We start from the raw sequence: 18,990 nt of genomic DNA, 5'->3' as shown, positions 1-18,990 counted from the left end.
ACGAGGTCGTTGTCCTGGAAGAAATTGGTCCTGTGTTTGCTCTTCGGATTTTGGAGCAATATCCGAGCCAAATTATATATGCTCGATTGCTAACCTGTGTCATGCTGCGATGTTTAATCAGTCTTTAATGTTTTCACGTTTCCACTGAATATTTTTTAGGATGCCTGAATATTTCTCCCCTACTATTTTGTTCTCTTTTTCCTGTGGAGAATACTATTCCTTCTGGCGCCCGTCTTACTAAAATTAGTGTACCTGTGCAGCTTCTACAGACCTTAAAACCCAGGCTTTAAATTTTTCGTAATTTTCCTAATCCTGAGAGGGGTCAGACTCTTTATTCATAAATCCATAGAAACAAGGGAAAAAATAGATGCTTCAAATCCCCTGCATTACAGGTGGAACACACAGCCAATTGTCTCTATTATGGAGCCTGATTGTATTTTAAACTACAGTTTTGATTACATTCCTTTTAAAATACTATTTAAATCTTTAAATGTACTAGTGTTTTCCATTTTTCTGCAAAGTAGAGAAAGAACAATTTCAGCCAGTAATGTGAAGCCCAGGACTTGTAAAAATCTTGACAAAATGCTGCAGTTTCTTTTCTTGCCAAGGCAGAACACAGAATTTGATCTTTTGTTTACAGGGCCCGGGCAACAGTTGGAGGTTATCATTTGCTTACTGTTTCACAGAATATAGCAGTGTGTGATTAATATGCTCTGCTAGAAAGGGCTTTGCTTGGTTATGTTTGTTTGTGGTTTCAACAAAGTCTGCAGGAAGATTTTTTTTTTTTTTTAAAGGGAAAATATACAGGCACATTGCAAATGCCACAGGACTTCTTGGGATAACCTCGGACAAGATGTAAGCATGTGTGGAGCTGTTCCTACTGGTGTTCCTTCTGGAATGCTGCAGAAAGAGTGAACCTGCTGTTTAAAGAGAGGCTGCAGCAGCAAGCCAGGGGATGGTGCTGCCTTCCCTCTCCAGATTAGAAACACACTATTCACTTCACAAACCTAAACCCAATCACTGCAAAAATAATAATAATACTCCTGGGCTCATAGGGGAAAACTTGAGTAGGAATAAAGAGTACATACTAATGGGAGAGTTGGAAATAAGGAAATAGAAGAAAAGGGACTAACACAAAGTAATTTTAAAGAATATTCAATAATCCAGTCAGTGACAAGCCTAAATGGCCAAACTCATTATTAAAACTGCTTCTTGGCCGGGCACAGTGGCTTACGCCTGTAATCCCAGCGCTTTGGGAGGCGGATCACGAGGTCAGGAGATCGAGACCATCCTGGCCAACATAGTGAAACCCCGTCTCTACTAAAAATACAAAAATTAGCCGGGCGTGGTGGGGTGCGCCTGTAATCCCAGCTACTTTCAGTAGGCTGAGGCAGGAGAATCCCTTGAACCAGGGCGTCGGAGATGGCAGTGATTCAAGATGGCGCCATTGCCCTCCACCCTGGCGACAGAGCGAGATTCCATATAATAATAATAATAATAACTGCTTCTTTCCTAAGGGTATTGGTATTCTTTCTCTGGGGCTTTTCATATAGTAGTGAGTGAAATACATTTTTCTGTTTTTTTGAGACAGAGCCTCACTCTGTTGCCCAGGCTGGAGTGCAGTGGCTCAGTCTCGGCTCACTGCAACATTCCCCTCGCGGATTCAAGCGAATCGCCTGCCTCAGCCTCCTGAGTAGCTGGGATTACAGGTAAAGGCGCCCGCCACCACACCTGGCTAATTTTTGTAATTTTAGTAGAGACGGGGTTTCACCATATTGGCCAGGCTGGTCTCAAACTCCCGACTTTAAGTGATCCACGTGCTTGGCCTCCCAAATTATTGGTGTGAGCCACCGCGCCCGGCCAGTGAAATACATCTTAAAACATGGTATGCATTGTGTAAGTAGGGGAAAATAATGGCCTAGAAATGTTTTTAATTATTAAGGATCTACTCATTTCTGATACTTTCATTCCTTGTAATTATTTTGGTTAAGTTGGTACAATCTATGGTTTCAAAAGCGAAGCATTCTCTAAAATAATATTTTTCCTCTGTCATTAACCTTATTTCACCCAAATACAACATTCTGAAACCTTTTTATGACTTTACTTGCTAAAAACTGTACATTTCAGAATCCTTTTACTTACTATAGTAAAATTTATTTTCCTCATTCTTCATATTTTACAAACTAGAGTTCTCTTTCAGTAATTCTTTAATGTATCAAAGCACATCTTCGTTTTCAAGTCCATCGGGTTTGTAATGAGGTCATGCTTGCACAGTTTTATGGATATGCTTTTCACAGCTTGACACTCTGAAATATAAGAAGGTCAAGTGACTTGCCCAAGATCTTACTGTGAGTCAGGGATGGGGCGTAAAATAGAGCTTGAGCCCTTGCTCAGGGGCTCTAATATCAGATAATATATTCGTGGTGTTGATATCTGAACATTTTAAAGGTCCAACGTTAGGTGTTTGTCTGTTTCATAAAGCAGACTTACTTTTCTGACTGCCTACTTAGAAGTCACTGGGTTTTCATTATCAAATAGACTGCTTTAAGTGAATTCACGTCCTAATTTATGAAGAGATCAGCAATCAGGAAAATAAGCCACATTATTGTAATATCATAATTTACTGAGAACCAAAAACCTACGGAACATTTCATATTTAAAGGAAATTGTTCTATAGGAAATTATTTAAATAAGATAAAAGTAAATGAAAGAAAAGTAAAAACGATGCAGCCCCAAGCCAGGAATCTCATGTTTTTTTTTGGGGGGGGGGGGGACGGAGTCTCGCTCTGTCGCCCAGGCTGGAGTGCAGTGGCCGGATCTCAGCTCACTGCAAGCTCCGCCTCCCGGGTTTACGCCATTCTCCTGACTCAGCCTCCCGAGTAGCTGGGACTACAGGCGCCCGCCACCTCGCCCGGCTAGTTTTTTGTATTTTTTAGTAGAGACGGGGTTTCACCGTGTTAGCCAGGATGGTCTTGATCTCCTGACCTCGTGATCCGCCCGTCTCGGCCTCCCAAAGTGCTGGGATTAGAGGCTTGAGCCACCGCGCCCGGCCAGAATCTCATGTTTAAGTATCATTTCTGTCACTAACCAAATCACTGTAACACTCTGAATCTGACAGAAAGGACACAGATGTAACAAGAGTTTTGTACTTGATCTAGAAATTCCTTCTAGCTGTGAAACCCTGTGTCTGAGGTTATATGAGTGTAACATATACATATATAACCTCTATCATATATATGTATACACACATATACATATATTGAAGATGGAGAAATGGAGAATGGAAATGGAGAAATGGAAATAGTTTAAAAATAATAATTACTCGCCCGGCGCGGTGGCTCACACCTGTAATGCCAGCACCTTGGGAGGCTGAGGCGCGCGGATAATGAGGTCAGGAGTTCAAGACCAGCCTGGTCAACATAGTGAAACCCCGTCTCTACTAAAAATATAAAAAGTAAGCCAGGCGCGGTGGCAGGCGCCTGTAATCCCAGCTACTCGGGAGACTAAGGGGGCTTGAACCCGGGAGGAAGAGGTTGCAGTCAGTGGAGATCACACCACTGCACTCCAGCCAGGGCAACAGTACAAGACTCGGTCTCAAAAAATAAAAATAAAAAATAACAATTACTCAGCATTGACTATGGCCAGGCCCTGTGCTAAGTGTATTATTTCATCCTCCTACCCATCCTGTGAAGCAGGTATCATTATTATTCTTACAAAGGAACTGAGGCACTGAACAAGTCAGTGATTTGCCTAATTTAAGTGGAACCCAAAAATCCAGCTGAAAGCCCAAGCACTTAAGCATTACACTATAACTATCTCCTGCAACTTAATAGAATTTATTTTTATTTTAATTTGGGGTAGGAGGAAGAAGTGGCAAAGATTAAGATGAAAATTTGGTTTATAAAGAGATACTTCTTACCCAAGGATTTAACATAAGATCATAGGAATATAGTAATGGCTCTATTTCCTACATAAGGATTATGGAGTGTTTGGGGAAGAAAACCTAAAGCAAAATATTTACTTTGTGATGCTTTCTAGCTGGAGGACCGTTCTCATTTTGCCTCTGAGGTCTAGAGAGGTCAAGAGCCTTGCTCACTGTCAGACATCCAGTTGTGTGTGTGAGAGAGAGGTAGAGACAGATATGGTTGGTTGGTTGGTTTGATAGTAAATAATACCTCTTCACCATCCTCGACTCCCTCCTTCTCCACCCCATGGTCCAATAGTACTTAGATGAATATCCACCATTCAGGATTCTCCGCTTCACTAATCATCTCCAATTGCCAGAACAGATTCTTGTTGTTTGCATCTGGATTTACATTTCATTAAATTCTATTCAGGATTATCATAAAAAGTTTTATTATCTCTGTCAATAAATAAAATATTCCATTATTTTTCCATTTAAAATTTTGTGATTATCTTTTTTGTTCTTATAATGTTTATGAATGACTCACATAGGTAATGAGCAGAGGGAATATTCTTACATTACATTTAAATTTGAAACTATGTTACCATCAGAACGTAATAAGCAAGTGTTTGGCCATGACAACTTACCATGAGAAAAATATTATCCATTTTAGCATATAGGGCATCTGTTTAGTGTCCCATGATTTTAAATGACTCATAGCCAGACTAACTGTCCCGTTGTATGTTCCAGCTTGTGATGGTCACCAGTATACTCAGTGGTCTGAAGTGCAATATTTCCAAACAGCACCATTCACCAGCTTTGAGTGCCTCATTCTTGTTTTTTGTTTTTTAAACACTTTGCTTTGTATAGGAGAAAACACATATTTTCCTCCATCCACAGGGCTTGTGCTTGTTTTGCTAGTAGCTGTGGTGATGGATTTGCCTTCCTCTGTGCCCTCTCTGGTCAAGCCACCCTCGTGACCAAGGTCATAAATATGCAACACAGAAAGTGGGGTCAGGGACAGAGAATGAGAACAGAGCAAAATAACTGGCCATTAATGAGATTGGACCCATGACTTGAGCCTCAGCTTTGGGCTTTAACCAACTGAGCCCTTAAGTCAAAGGCAGCCAATGGTTACACAGACTTAGGGATCAAGTGCTATGTGTGAATTCAGATAGTAAAATGCCCCGTGGGATAAGATCATAGTTTTGTTCTTTAGTTGTTTACACTAACTTCAAGCTGGGTTTTTTCTTTCTTTTTTTGTCTTCTAAGATAGGGTCTCGCTCTGTCCCCCAGGCTGGAGTACAATGGCATGATCATAGCTCACCGTAACCTCGAACCCCTGGGCTCAAAGTGCCTTGGACTCCCAAAGTGCTGGGATTATAGGAGTGAGCCACCATGCCCGGCCTAGAGATTTATTTTTTTAAATTTAATTAATTAATTAATTATTATCATTACTATTTTTAGAGTTGGGGTCTTGCTATGTTGCCCAGGCTGGTCTCTAACTCCTGGGCTCAAGCAATCCACCCACTTTGGCCTCCCAAATTGCTAGGATTACAGGCATGAGCCATTGTGTCTAGCCAGGCCTGGAAATTCTTAAACTACCATTTTCCTCATCACTCCAAAAGCAAGGGGAATAGTAACTTCAATTAGCATCCAAATGATAACCAGCAACTTCATATTTCAACATATGTGCTAGAATGCAGGCCAAACCATAGAACAGGTCTAAGACTTCTCCATGCAACAATAGACATTTAACAGCTTACATACAATTTAACATCTATTCAGTTGAGGGTATGTGGCCACAGCGACAAGCTGAAATGGCAGGTTTTGGGGTGACTCAGTTTGCCTGTAGAGCAGAGCCAGTGATTGGCACAAATGGGTACTTTCGCTGAGGTCTTGACACAAAGAAAACCATACCATAATGACAAATCAAGTAAATTGATGCTGATTGTGGGTTTTATCAAAGAATTGGCCCCACCAATTCCAACAGAGTTAAGATCTAATTTGGCAACTGTGTGGTTTGGTTTTCAATCAATAAATAGCCTCTGTCCTTCCTTCTAGAGCTGTGCTGCCCAATCCAGTAGTCACTAATCACATGTGGCTATTTAAATCAAACTTAATTAAAACTTAAAATTGAGTTCCTCAGTTTATAGCCACATTTCAAGAGTTCAATAGGCCCATATGGCTAGTGGTTACCATATTGGGCAGCATGGAACATTTCCATCATTGCAGTAAGTTCTATCAGATAGCTCCATTCTAGATATTTAAAAAAAAGAAACATCTGTGTTTGCCTGGATCAGGAATGTTGAGGATCCCAAAATTTCTAATAGCACATCCGTGATCTTTGTTTATCCCAATGAGCTTGTCCCCTTCTGATCCATCCAAGGCACAGCTGCCGGCAGTTTCATCATGTCACTCCCTTGCTCAAAAACCCTCAATGGCTCCCAATGCCTTTCAACAGTTTGCCAATCTACTTTTTCAGCATTACCATCCTTTGTTATTCTACACATTCTCTGCTTCAGACAAACCACTGTAGTCTCTGTCCCCTGAGCATACTTTGTCCCCTCTCAACTCATTGCCTTTTCCATGCCATTCTCAGTGTCCAAACGCCTGTCCATATCCTCACCACCTATCTAAATCCTACGGGTCCTTTATGCCCAGTTTAAATGCAACATGTTTCAAACTTTCCTGATTATCACAACTCCAAATGAACATCCTCTCTGCTGAACTCCTACCCCTCTTGTCCTTTTCTACCTGATATTATCGTTTCATATATCTAACATCAAGCACATGTAGTAGAAGCCAAGATATACTTTTTGAACTCAGCATAGCCTTTGACTTATTAAACACCAGTCGACTATTTAATTGATTAGTGTTGAGCTCGATTTACTCTCAGGACTGAAGAGGATATTAAAAGTGAATTTCTCAAAATACAAAAGGAAAAGAAAGTCCTTTGCTCTAATTCTGAAAGTAAGGTGGGAGGCCACACCTCCTCAGGAACATCCTGAACTACCCCTGCTTTGATCCCAACCTGTATCCTTCTGTAGTCACGAGCAAGCATATACCCTGGCTGACCCATCCTTTGGCAATTTTCTTCAGACTTTCACATAACTGGATCCATCCTCTGCTTCCTATAATGGAGAAAATATGGTCAAAGGGGAGTAGTCTTTGAACAGAAAAACCACCTCCATCTAAATCTAGTGAATATGCTTATTGAGTTTTATTCATTCTAAGTCGAGGCTCTGAGTCATTGGCTAATAAACCAACTCCAGGCATCACAACGGGATGACTGAATCATTTGGCCACTGAAAAGATGTACCTTCAGGAGTGTTTCCAAGTTGTACAACTGAGTATCACTGTCACCTTCCTTCTCGTTCTCATTCTCATAAACCAAAAGGATAGACAGAAAATGTCTTATTTTAATGAAAGTTTACTCAAGGCTTTGTTATTTTCACTGTTTTGACAAATCAAGTAGTTTTTTTCCCAAGAAGAGGACCTTATTGCTGCATCTCATTTGCTAGGCTAAATGGCTGCTTCGTTGGCCGCTTAGCCACACAGACTCAGCTATCTCATCTGTAACATTAGTGTAATAAACAAACCCTAGGGAAATATAAGATGTGGTTGCTTATAATATTTAAAGTATCAGTGTGCTAAATGGCAATGGGTAGGTCAGAAATCCATTCAGAACCCAGGTCAGGGGGTCTGAGTTGGTCTGTGGAAGGGCTCAGCAGTGGGAAGATCCAACTCGGGCTCCCATCATTTGGCGGCACCCCCAACAGGTTGGTGCCCAGGGCACCAAGCCCTCAGCTGCCTCACCCTCCACCAGTCCTATGCAATGCTGCTGAGTCATCACTGTCTTCCAGAGCAGCCCAAGAGATTTGTGACTCAGAGAACTGATTTACAGTTTCATGTTTCACTGCTCTAGCTCTTCCCTGCCACATAAAGGTTCACAGTTGCACCTGTTTCCCACAAAGTTTGAAACTTAGGAAATGACCTTAAAACTGAATAGCAGCAAAACATATGAGCCATATTTTAAATGCTCTACTGACACGGAGATTCTACTAGAGGCATTTCTGATTTTCAAATCCTAAAGAAGGGGAGAGAAAAGGTATTCTGTGCTTTGTACCCATAGGAACTTTATTTTTATTTTTTACTTTTTTGTACAGATTCAATTGAGACCTGTGGGAACCTTTGCAGTTGGGAATACTTCGTGGTTTGAGCACACATTTCAAACTGTGTTCCGTATGGCATAGGCTCCCACCGAGCCATTCTGACTTTCGAAACTTGTTTTGCTGTGAATATTTGCTAGACGGCCAGCTAGGTTAGGGGGTTAGGATGCCGCTGAAGCCTTGGAACAAGTTTCTCTTTCTGTGAAAGAGCACCATGTTCTAAACAAGTCCAATCATACTGTTTTAACCTCCTGAAGAAAAGAAATCAAAATTTTAGAAAGCAGCCTAAAATCGCATAATGCCAAACATGTATTTCTTTTTTTTTTATGCAGCCGGGGACAAAGGTTTATTATAAATGTTCTTCATTGGAAAAAAAAAAAAAAAAAAAAAAAACCCTTAGCAAACTAGGGCTAGAAAGGATTTTTTAAAATAGATTTAAAGGGTACATTTTTGTTACATGTATATATTGCACAGTCTGGGCTTTTAGTGTGACTGTCACCTGAACAGTGTACAATGTACCCAATAGGTAATTTCTCATCCCTTACTGCCCTCCCACTTTTTGGAGTCTCCAAAGCCCACTATTCCAGTCTGTATATCCATGAACATGATTTTTTTTTTATTAGCACTTTGCAATACCCTAAAAATACCTCAGAACTTTATGAAATAATTAGAATTGTGTAGCCACATTCCTTTTTATGCATCACTCATCTCAAAAAATAAACTTCTCTGAGCTCTTCTGGGAATAAGAAAGGGAAATGCTGCTAGCCTAAAGAAGACAGAAGAAATTATGATAAAGTTTCACAAGGCGAAAGTGTCAGCAATTTAAGTGAAGGTCAAAGATTTAAGGCAAGTGGTTTAGATAAGGCCTAGCACAGAGAACAATTCAGAACAGCCAATCCCTAAATGGATAACAAAGTCCAAAGCAGTCTCCCAAGATTTTCCACAGTCACTTGGAAGCCCTGTGAATGATAACATTCCTCTACTCCCCTTATTATGATTGTTCTTTGATTAAAATGTTTTCAAAGGTCAAAGGAAAGAGCAGTCTAAAAGCCTGCTCTTTCCCTAACTAGTCCCTTCTCGGGACTTAGTTTTCTTATCTGGAAAATGTAAAAGTTAGACCAGATGGACTTTCTCTGGTTCCTCCCGGATTTAGAATTTCATGTTCTAAATATTCTTGCTTGTGAATTTTGTGAGGAACTTGTGCGGAATTCCCTAGTAACCAGGAGACTCTTAGAAATGTGGATGTATATACATCTGAGGTCACAGTGGACTTGTCTCAAGAGTTACATCTTTTTAAAAATGTTAAAAATCAGCCTGGCATGGCAGCTCACGCCTGTAATCACAGCACTTTGGGAGACCACGACAGGTGGATCACTTGAGGCTAGGAGTTGAGACCAGCCTGGCCAACGTGGTGAAACTCCATCTCTACAAAAAATACAAAGATTAGCCAGGTGTGGTGGCAGACGCCTATAGTCCCAGCTACTCCGGAGGCTGAGGCACGAGAATCACTTGACCCGGGAGACGAGATTGCAGTGAGCCAAGATCACGCCACTGCACTCCAGCCTGGGTGACAGAATGAGACTGTCTCAAAAAAAAAAAAAGTTAAAAATCATTATAGAATTCTGACTTTGTCAAATGGTACTCATTTAAAATACTTAGGACAGACTAGACCATGCCTACTCAAATTGACTGATCCATTGTGACATTTATTTCCAAAAACTGCCCCCACCAAAAAAAAAAGGAAGGACAAAAAAGAAAAAAATCCAAGGCTGGGTAGAAGACATCATCTCTTTCCAAAGACCAGAAAAGCAACAATAGACCGGGAAAGTGAGCAATTTTGTTTGAGTGAGTCAGATAGGTTTTTTAAAAATCATTTTCTTCTAAATCTTTGTATTCTTCAAAGAATGTAATAGAATACATACAAAGGAAGGCCGGGCACAGTGGCTCAAGCCTGTAATCCCAGCACTTTGGGAGGCTGAGACGGGCGGATCACGAGGTCAGGAGATCGAGACCATCCTGGCTAACACGGTGAAACCCCGTCTCTACTAAAAAAAATACAAAAAACTAGCCGGGCGAGGTGGTGGGCGCCTGTAGTCCCAGCTACTCGGGAGGCTTAGGCAAGAGAATGGCGTAAACCCGGGAGGCAGAGCTTGCAGTGCGCTGAGATCCGGCCTCTGCACTCCAGCCTGGGCGACAGAGCGAGACTCCGTCTCAAAAAAAAAAAAAAAAATACATACAAAGAAGAGCTTGGAGATAAGCCCTGATATTTAAGATCATTAATGTTCCACAATGATATTTCTTTAATTTAAAAATAAAAAAAATGGAGACAACTCAACCAGAGGGAAAAAAAAAATTGTGTTGAAAAAAGAAACTGAACCTTCTACGTTGTAGATACTCCATAAATACTGATTTTTTTTGAGACAGGGTCCTACTCTGTCACCCAGGCTGGAGTCCAGCGGCGCGATCATAGCTCACTGCAGCCTCAAACTCCTGGCCTTTGGTGATCCTCCCACCTTAGGCTCCCAATTAGCTGGGACCATAGGTGTGCACCACCATGCCTGGCTAATTTTTGTTATTTTTTGTAAAGACGGTCTCCCTATTTTGCCCAAGCTGGTCTTGAACTCCTGGGCTCAAGTGATCTGCCCACCTCAGCCTCCTGAAGTGCTGGGATTACTGGTGTAAGTCACTGCATCCGGCCTTTGATGGACTTTCTTGGGACTCAAAGGCCCTTTCAAATCCAGATTCTCCTACTATTGTCCTAATTACTGTTCATTCATTCCTTCAGTAAATCTTTATCTAGAAATGTAAAGGAAATTCACTAGGCACAGACAATATGATGATGAATCGAACAGGCCTTGTCCTTAAGGAGTTCACAATTTAGTGAGCTCATTTGCTGACTGCTAAAAAGCAAGTTTTACATGTACTAGGATTGAAGTAATAAGCCTCAAGGAATATTTTGTGGCACACCAATTCACATTTAGATAAATGTAGTTCAGGCTTCCTGGTAAGCCTAACTTCTTTGTAAAACTGGGACCCTTCCTCTGGAAGTATTATAAATATTGGGAAGACTGAATATAAAAATAAACATCTAAGCAACTTGTACAATGTCAAGCATTATACACAGAAACAGATAAGCCTAAGTATAATGACATAATGAAGTTATGGTCCAATTTCTCCACAGGAGAATCAAATACTAGAGCTGGAAGGGAATCTGGAAATTCTCTAATCCAGTCCTCAAATTCTACATACTAGAAAACTGAGGTCCCAGTCGGGCGCGGTGGCTCATGCCTGTAATCCCAACACTTTGGGAGGCTGAGGCAGGCGGATCACCTGAGGTTGGGAGTTCAAGACCAGCCTGACCAAGGTGGTGAAACATGCCTGTAATCCCACCTACACGGGAGGCTGAGGCAGGAGAATCGCTTGAACCCGGGAGGCGGAGGTTGCAGTGAGCCAAGATCATGCCACTGCACTCCAGCCTGGCGACAGAGCGAGCCTCCGTCACAAACAAAAAAAAGAAAAGAAAAGAAAAGAAAGAAAAACTGAGGTCCCAAGAACACAGGAAAGGAACTTACTCAAGAATTCTCAATTTGTTATTGGCACAGTTAGATCTCTTTTTTCACATCAGGATCTGGTTTGCTACAAAGAAGTCACAGTACATGTTTCCTATACCATATAAATTGCAAAAGAAACATGACGTATTGTTTTGGGGCAGGTATTTTTACAGTGAAATGCTCATTTGGAAGTCCCAATATATTTGCTCACTTGGCAAACGTCTTTGGGGATGACTACTAACCGCCTACAGAAAGAAAACCATAGCTTTTCTCCTTTTTGAAGAAGACTTTGAGTAAAAGTTTAAGAAGCAATAAACAGCAACTGACAAGTATAGCCTTAGATCAAAGAACCTTCACTTGACTACAGCGCAGACACCACCACTGGTTGTAAAACCTCAGGAAAAACCATTAGTAACACAGTCTTAGAAACAGGATGTGAACATAGTTGCTTCACAAAGATCAGACATCCAAGCCACCTTGTGCCAAAGTCACAGATGATGTTTGGAGGTTACACGAAACTGCAGTTTTAAGAAATCCACACGATTTAATTTCCTTAGCTAGCTTCTTGGAACAGTGACAATAACCAAGTAATGTTTCTTCTCTACTTTTTCTGTAGGTCACTGACTGAAAATTCTGCTCAGAGAAAACGATTCTCTTCATTCCCAGGTCTGCCTTCCAGTTCCCCCAAAAGTTGAGCCATCTCATAACTACAGCTTCAGCTCTGGAAGATGCAGTGTTACTGTGGTAGAGAAACACAGGCTTGGGAGACAGTCAGCCTGGGTAGCTTCTATTCTGTGCTGTGCTACTAAATTGCTATGTGACGTTAGGCGTGTCAATCGACCTTCTTGGGTGTCAGATTTTTCACTGCACTGAGGGCTGAGAGGTACCTTCTGGCACGACACACAATGGCAGCAGATGTGGCCGGCCCATGGGAGAGGTCATCTCCCCGGACCTTCGCCTCTACCTAAGAGGCCCTTCCCCACAGAAGCAATAAGGGGCTTAAGGTGGAGGAGGCCAGAAGCTTCCCCTCGGTCTACCCTGCCAGCGAGGGCCAAGCAGCGGCTCTCCGGCCTCTGCCCGTATCCCGGGCGCTGCGGGCTCCCAGGCGGGCTCCTGGCCGCGTTCACTCCGCAGCCCTCTGCAGCTCGGACGCAGCTGAAAACCCGAGCCCAGCGGGCCCTTCCCGCCGCAGGAGATAAGGAAACCTTAGGAAGGAAATGGAAACGGGGCCTTCTAGAAACAAAGTGCCCACGAGGGTGCTTCTCGGGTGGCCGGGCCCTGGGCTCCAAAACAGGAAGGGTCGGCTCGGTGACAGTTCGAGTGCGGGTTTCGAGCTCAGGGCGTTTATCTCATTTCTGCGGCGCCAACTGTTTTCACAAAACGCGAAGGACGAACGGCAAAGAGCAAGGGGGCAGGCGACGCTAGTTCAGGTCGCCCCATGGAGGGCCACGGGCCGCAGCACGGGAATTTGGTATTATTTTTCAGGCAAGTTTCTGTCTCGGGGGAACCACCGCCCGTCAAGCGGAGGGGAGGAGCTAGCCTCACGCCCAAGCCTTTGGAGCGCTCGCGGGCGGGGCGAGGCTTGGGCGAGGGCACTATATCTCCCAGCGGAGGAGCACACGGTGGTGTCGTCAGACACGCACCGGCACACGCTCTGTAACCGGTTGCTTAGTTGGCGCTGCTGAGGCGTCTTTCCTCGTTCTGTTTGACAAGGACGCTCTGATAGGCCGGCGCGACCCTGCAGTGGTTGGCCTAAAAGAGCCGCGCCGCCTGATTGGTCGCGCTGCACCTGCAATGCGTCAAGCCGCGGCGGGCGTGGAGGCCTCCGCGTGAATGGTCGTGGCCGGCGGGACAGCCCGCGGCCTTGGGAGGGAGCGGCTCCGCCTATGGCCGCCATCTTTACTAGTGGCAGCGGGGATGGCCCCGGACGCAAGGGGTCTTCGCGGCGCTCTTTAGCCAGTAGAAAAAGGCTCTGCCACCGAGTTTTGTTTGGGGTTTCCTTTTCCTCTACGGCGAGTCGTTTTGTTTTTCCCAGGCCTTAGGGATGTGGTGGGGGTAGAAAACGAGGTCTCGGGGCTCGGGACAGAGCTCAGGGTCTGAGGAAGGGTTTAACTACCGTTTTAATAAAACTGCTTGGTTTGCGTTCTTTGGGCTGGCGCAGTGGGGTGTGATTTGATTCCATTTCTCCCAGCAGAAATGAGATTTGCTGCCCGGGCATCTTGCTCGAGCCGGAGAGCCGTTCTGGAAAACTCTCTCGAATACGTCATGGTGGTTGTTCATGCTGTGCGCGGTCCCGCCGGCACGGAATGCGTTTTTGTTTTTGAGAGCTGTAAATCAAACTGCCGCGCTGGAAACTATTTCTCAGCTCCAGAGGCGGTCGCCTGCGGGGGTAAAACTCAGCTTGCCTGACAGACGTGCCACGAGATGTTGGCTGAAAATTATTTTGATCATATCAACTAACTTGCCTTTTTTAGGCAAATGTTTGTGTGTGCATCCGGTTTTCATTTGTCTCTAATGTCCAACCCCGCAAAAAAAGCGGGGGGTGGGGGAGGAAAGGAGAAAAACCCTCTTACTGTATCAAAAGTGGTCGTTGTTTAGGACTCACCCTCCCTTTAGTGGATATGGGTGAAAAATTAAAGACATGCTCCCTGTATGAGTTAGAGATCGGGGAAATGGAAAAGGTAGCGATTGTCTCAGTTTAGCGGGTGGGGATGTCTTTTGTTGGTTTGTTTGAACTGCGTAGGTGCAAATTCGGTGGATTGTGGACATCCAAAGGTGAATTCTGGAGCTGTTGGGTGTGGGTGTTGCCATGGCGACAGGAAGAGGTAGCTGGTGAATTGCAGGGCGGATAAACCTGGCAGGGCCATTCCCTTAAGTATATGGAGCATTAGTAGTACATTACTACCGTGGTTTATCTATCCTGGCTTTCACCGTTCCATCCCCAGCTAAGATTCCTGGATCGATTAACGCAGGCACACACGGGCATGTTGATTTTCTGTATTGACTAATACAGGTACACTTACTACCATGTGTAGATTTTCTAATTAGAGCTATATCTGGGAGTATAGTTTTTGTACCGTTTGCCATACGTTTTCATTTGCAAATTATTGCTGTTCTTGCTTAATCTTACTGGTCTGGGACATTTATTTTTTGGCTTTTATGCCTTTTCCCTTAGGTCAGCCGACACCTTACCTTAGGGTACCTTGTACTTAAAACTAACACTTCATATTATTATGAATCAGTGCAATAGCAGAGGACTGAGTTCCTGGACATGGCAATATAAAGAAATTGCAACTTTGCATAATCTCCGTGTAGCAACAGCCACTCTTGTCTGTGTAGAACACACAGTGTCTCTGTTCTTTGACAGCTGCAGTGCTAGGAGCCGGCCACTTTGCTTGCTGGGTGAGGTAAAGCAAAGTAATAAATCTTGCAGAGCCTCGGTTTCTGTGATAGGAAGAGAATCAAATCTACCTCATGGAGTTCTTGTGAGGATTGCGTGATAGGTGGATGTGCCAGAACTGTATAAATTGTGGGACTATTGACATAATGATATGCAGTTACTAATGGATTTGTTGAGTCTGACCTTATGAAAGGAAGATTTTCCTTCAGGATTTTCCATCTCATGAGAACAGATGGACAAACTCAGTTCTAAAAGAAACCTTAAATAGCATAGTTTTGTAATGTAGATAGTGTTATTATAGCCTTATTAGCATACAGTGCCAGATTTGAGGGCCTCTTAGGATGATGAGCTCATCATAGTTTGTCTTGGATTTTCCTGGTTTTAGCATTGAATGTGTCCTGGAAAACCCCTCTGTCCCAGGCAAACCAGGACAGTTGGTCACCCCTGGACTCTTTTCAGTGCAGAGAGATGAGAGGAGGAACAGAATGGGAAATGCAGATTCCTACTATATAAAGATGATTCAGGTTCCCTGCAGCTGAAGGCGACTGGGCATAATAAATCGGATGTCCTCTTATGAAATAAGGGTGGGCTGATGCCTGAAACTCAACACATCTAAATTTTTAACAGAATTTAACAGAATTTTTTCCGTTTTTACGACTCTTCCTTCCCTCAGTCCCCACACATTGTTGTGTTTTGTTTTTGTTTTTAATGTTTTAAAATTTTCCTATTTAATTGTAATAGTTGTTTCTAGTAAAGACATTACCAGACTTTTAGGCCCTTAGAGTGAAGAAGTTCTTTTTTATGCCATGGATCCCTTTGCCAATCTGATGAAGTCCCGTGCCATTGGTGTGTGGCCTGTATTCGTAGTTGAAGACATGCTACATTTAACTTACAGGTTAATGAAAATAAAGATGTTCTATTTTTCTGTGCAAGTTTATGGACCCCCCTAAGTTCTCTCCATAGACTCCAGGTTGAGAACACCTGCTTCCTCTCCATCACCCCGTTGAAGTTCTCTTTCCACTCTGTCTCCTTTCACATCTTGCCTCTTCACATTCTCACTGCCACCACTGTAGTTCAAGATACCATTACTGTCTTCCTAACTATTGCAGAAGTCTCTAACTATTGGTCTTTGCCTTAGTCCATTCCTGATACTGTAACAAAATACCACAGGCTGGGTAAATTTATGTCTCACAGCTCTGGAGGCTGGGAAGTTGAAGATCAAGATACTGGCATATTTGGTGTCTGGCGAGGGCTTGGTCTCTGCTTCCAGGATGGCACCTTGCTGCAGCATCCTTACGTGGCAGAAGGCAGATGAGTGAAAGGGCATAAATTGCTGTATCCTCATGTGGGTGAAGAGCTAGAAGGGCCAAGCGGATCTCTGATGCCTCTCTTATAGGGGCATTAGTCCCACTCGTGAAGGTGGAGCCTTTATGACTTAATCACTTCCGCAAAAGCCCTATCTCTTAATACCATCACCTTGGGGTTTCAGTTCTAACATGAATTTTGGAGGGACACACACATGCAAACTAATGGTCTCATCCCTAGTTCCGTTGTATGCCCAGCTGATAGAGTCATTTTTCTAAAACACACATCTGACTATGTCATTTCCCGGCTCAAAAACCCCATTAGCTTCCCATGACCTCAAAATAAGAGTCCAAATGCAATTAGGAGTTCCTTCGGGGCCCTCTATAACCTGCCTTTTCAGTCCTAACAACCTGCACCGAAATTTTAGCCATATGAATTGTTCTTTGGTTGTGCATTTCCCTCTCCACCTTTATTCATGTTGCTCCCTTGGCCTAGATTCCTGATTTCCATCATTTCTGCCCAACACAGTTCTAATATCCTTAAAGGTTTACTTCAAATGTGAAGGCAACTGAAATAAACTCTTCCTCTGCTGGGCTCCCTCAGCACTTTATTTCACTGTCTTCTGTTACCACACTCTGCTTTCATTATGGGTATTTGTACCGATTGTGAGTGTGACCCTGGGCCATGAGTATGTAAAATGTAACAAACGTGAACCTTGGTTTTTAAAGGATTTATATTTTAGGTTGGGAGATAATGTGAACCTAAGTAACACTTTTTCAAGATGGGAGAAAATGACAAGTTATTTCAGGAGTCCAGAGAGCATTTGCTCTGTAAAGGGATCAGAGCCTTGTGGGGGAAGGTGGCATCTTCAGCACCCCATATGGATGTACATAGAGAAGGCATTCCACACACACAGAACACCAGGAACAAAGGCAAAGAGTCTGAAAGAGCAGGGTGTGTTGGGGAAGGGGAAGAAGTGTAGTTTATTATTAATGAGCATCATGAAAGACCAAGCTGGTATCAGGTTTGTTAAGGCCAGATGGGGAATGTCTACACATTCCAGGCAAGAAGATAAGACTATCCTGTATGCAGGGAATCCGCTGAAGAGTTTTGAAAAGAAACTGACAAAACTCAAAGGTGATTTAAGAATATCAAATGTGAGCCGGGCGCGGTGGCTCAAGCCTGTAATCCCAGCACTTTGGGAGGCCGAGATGGGCGGATCACAAGGTCAGGAGATCGAGACCATCCTGGCTAACACGGTGAAACCCCGTCTCTACTAAAAAAATACAAAAAACTAGCCGGGCGAGGTGGCGGGCGCCTGTAGTCCCAGCTACTCAGGAAGCTGAGGCAGGAGAATGGCGTGAACCCGGGAGGCGGAGCTTGCAGTGAGCTGAGATCCGGCCACTGCACTCCAGCCTGGGCGACAGAGTGAGACTCCGTCTCAAAAAAAAAAAAAAAAGAATATCAAATGTGTTAGCAAGCAATGAGTTGAAAAAGAAAAAAGAATACCAAATATGGCCAGGTGCCACAGCTCATGCCTGTCTGTAATGCCAGCACTTTGGGAGGTGGAGGTAGAGGTGGGTGCATTGCTTGAGCCCATGGGTTTGAGACCAGCCTTGGCAACATGGTAAAACCCCTTCTCTACAAAAAAATACAAAAAAAAAGAAAAGAAAAGAGAAATTAGCTGAGCTTGGTGGTGCATGCCTGTGGTCCCAGCTACGCAGGAGGCTGAGGCAAGAGGATCACTTAAACCTGGAAGGTCAAGGCTGCAGTGACCTGTGATAACGCCACTGCATTCCAGCCTGTGTGACAGAGCAAGACCCTGTCTCAAAAAAAAAAAAAGAAAGAAAAGCCAAATGTGTTAGCAAAGTGCAAGATGAATTTTTTCTTTTCTTTTTTTTTTTTTTTTTTGAGACAGAGTCTCACTCAGTCGCCCAGGAGGGAGTGCAGTGGTGCGGTCTCAGATCACTGCAACCTCTGCCTCCCAGGTTCAAGCGATTCTTGTGCCTCAGCCTTCCCAGTAGCTGGGATTACAGGTGTGCACCACCACACCCAGCTAATCTTTCGTATTTTTGGTGGAGACGAGATTTCAACATGTTGACCAGGCTGGTCTCTAACTCCTGGCCTCAAGTTGATCCACCAGCCTAGACCTCCCAAAGTGCTGGTTTTACAGGCATGAGCCACCACGCCTGGCCACAAGGTGAATTTTACAAAGGCCTGTAGATAGGGACACTAGTGAAGGCAGTAATAAGAATAATAGCAAATACTTACTGAGAAGTTACAGTATGCCATGCAATATTTTTACTTGCGGTATCTCTTTTATTGCTCACAAAAACCTTGTTATTTACTCCTTGTCACAAATAAGGGCATTTAGGCTTACAAAGGGTAAATAATTTGTCCAGGTTCACCCAGAGCTGGAAGTTGAACCCATTTTATGGTTTGTAGTAGTCAGCCCCTAAGTTAATTATGATCTGAAAGTGGTTGCAGTGGGTTTAGGGAAGGAGAAGATGCAAGAAATGATAACTTTTATAAGTGATAGTATTTTTGTTTTGCTTGTTTGTTTAGAGACAGGGTCTGACTCTGTCGCTCAGGCTGGAGTGCAGTGGCATGGCCATAGCTACTGCAGCCACAAACTCCTGGGCTCAAGTGATCCTTCCA

This window comes from Rhinopithecus bieti, unplaced genomic scaffold (assembly GCF_001698545.2).
Source record: "Rhinopithecus bieti isolate Rb0 unplaced genomic scaffold, ASM169854v2 scaffold_12086, whole genome shotgun sequence".
NCBI classification, from domain to species: Eukaryota; Metazoa; Chordata; class Mammalia; order Primates; family Cercopithecidae; genus Rhinopithecus; species Rhinopithecus bieti.
This window is presented reverse-complemented; position numbering follows the sequence as displayed.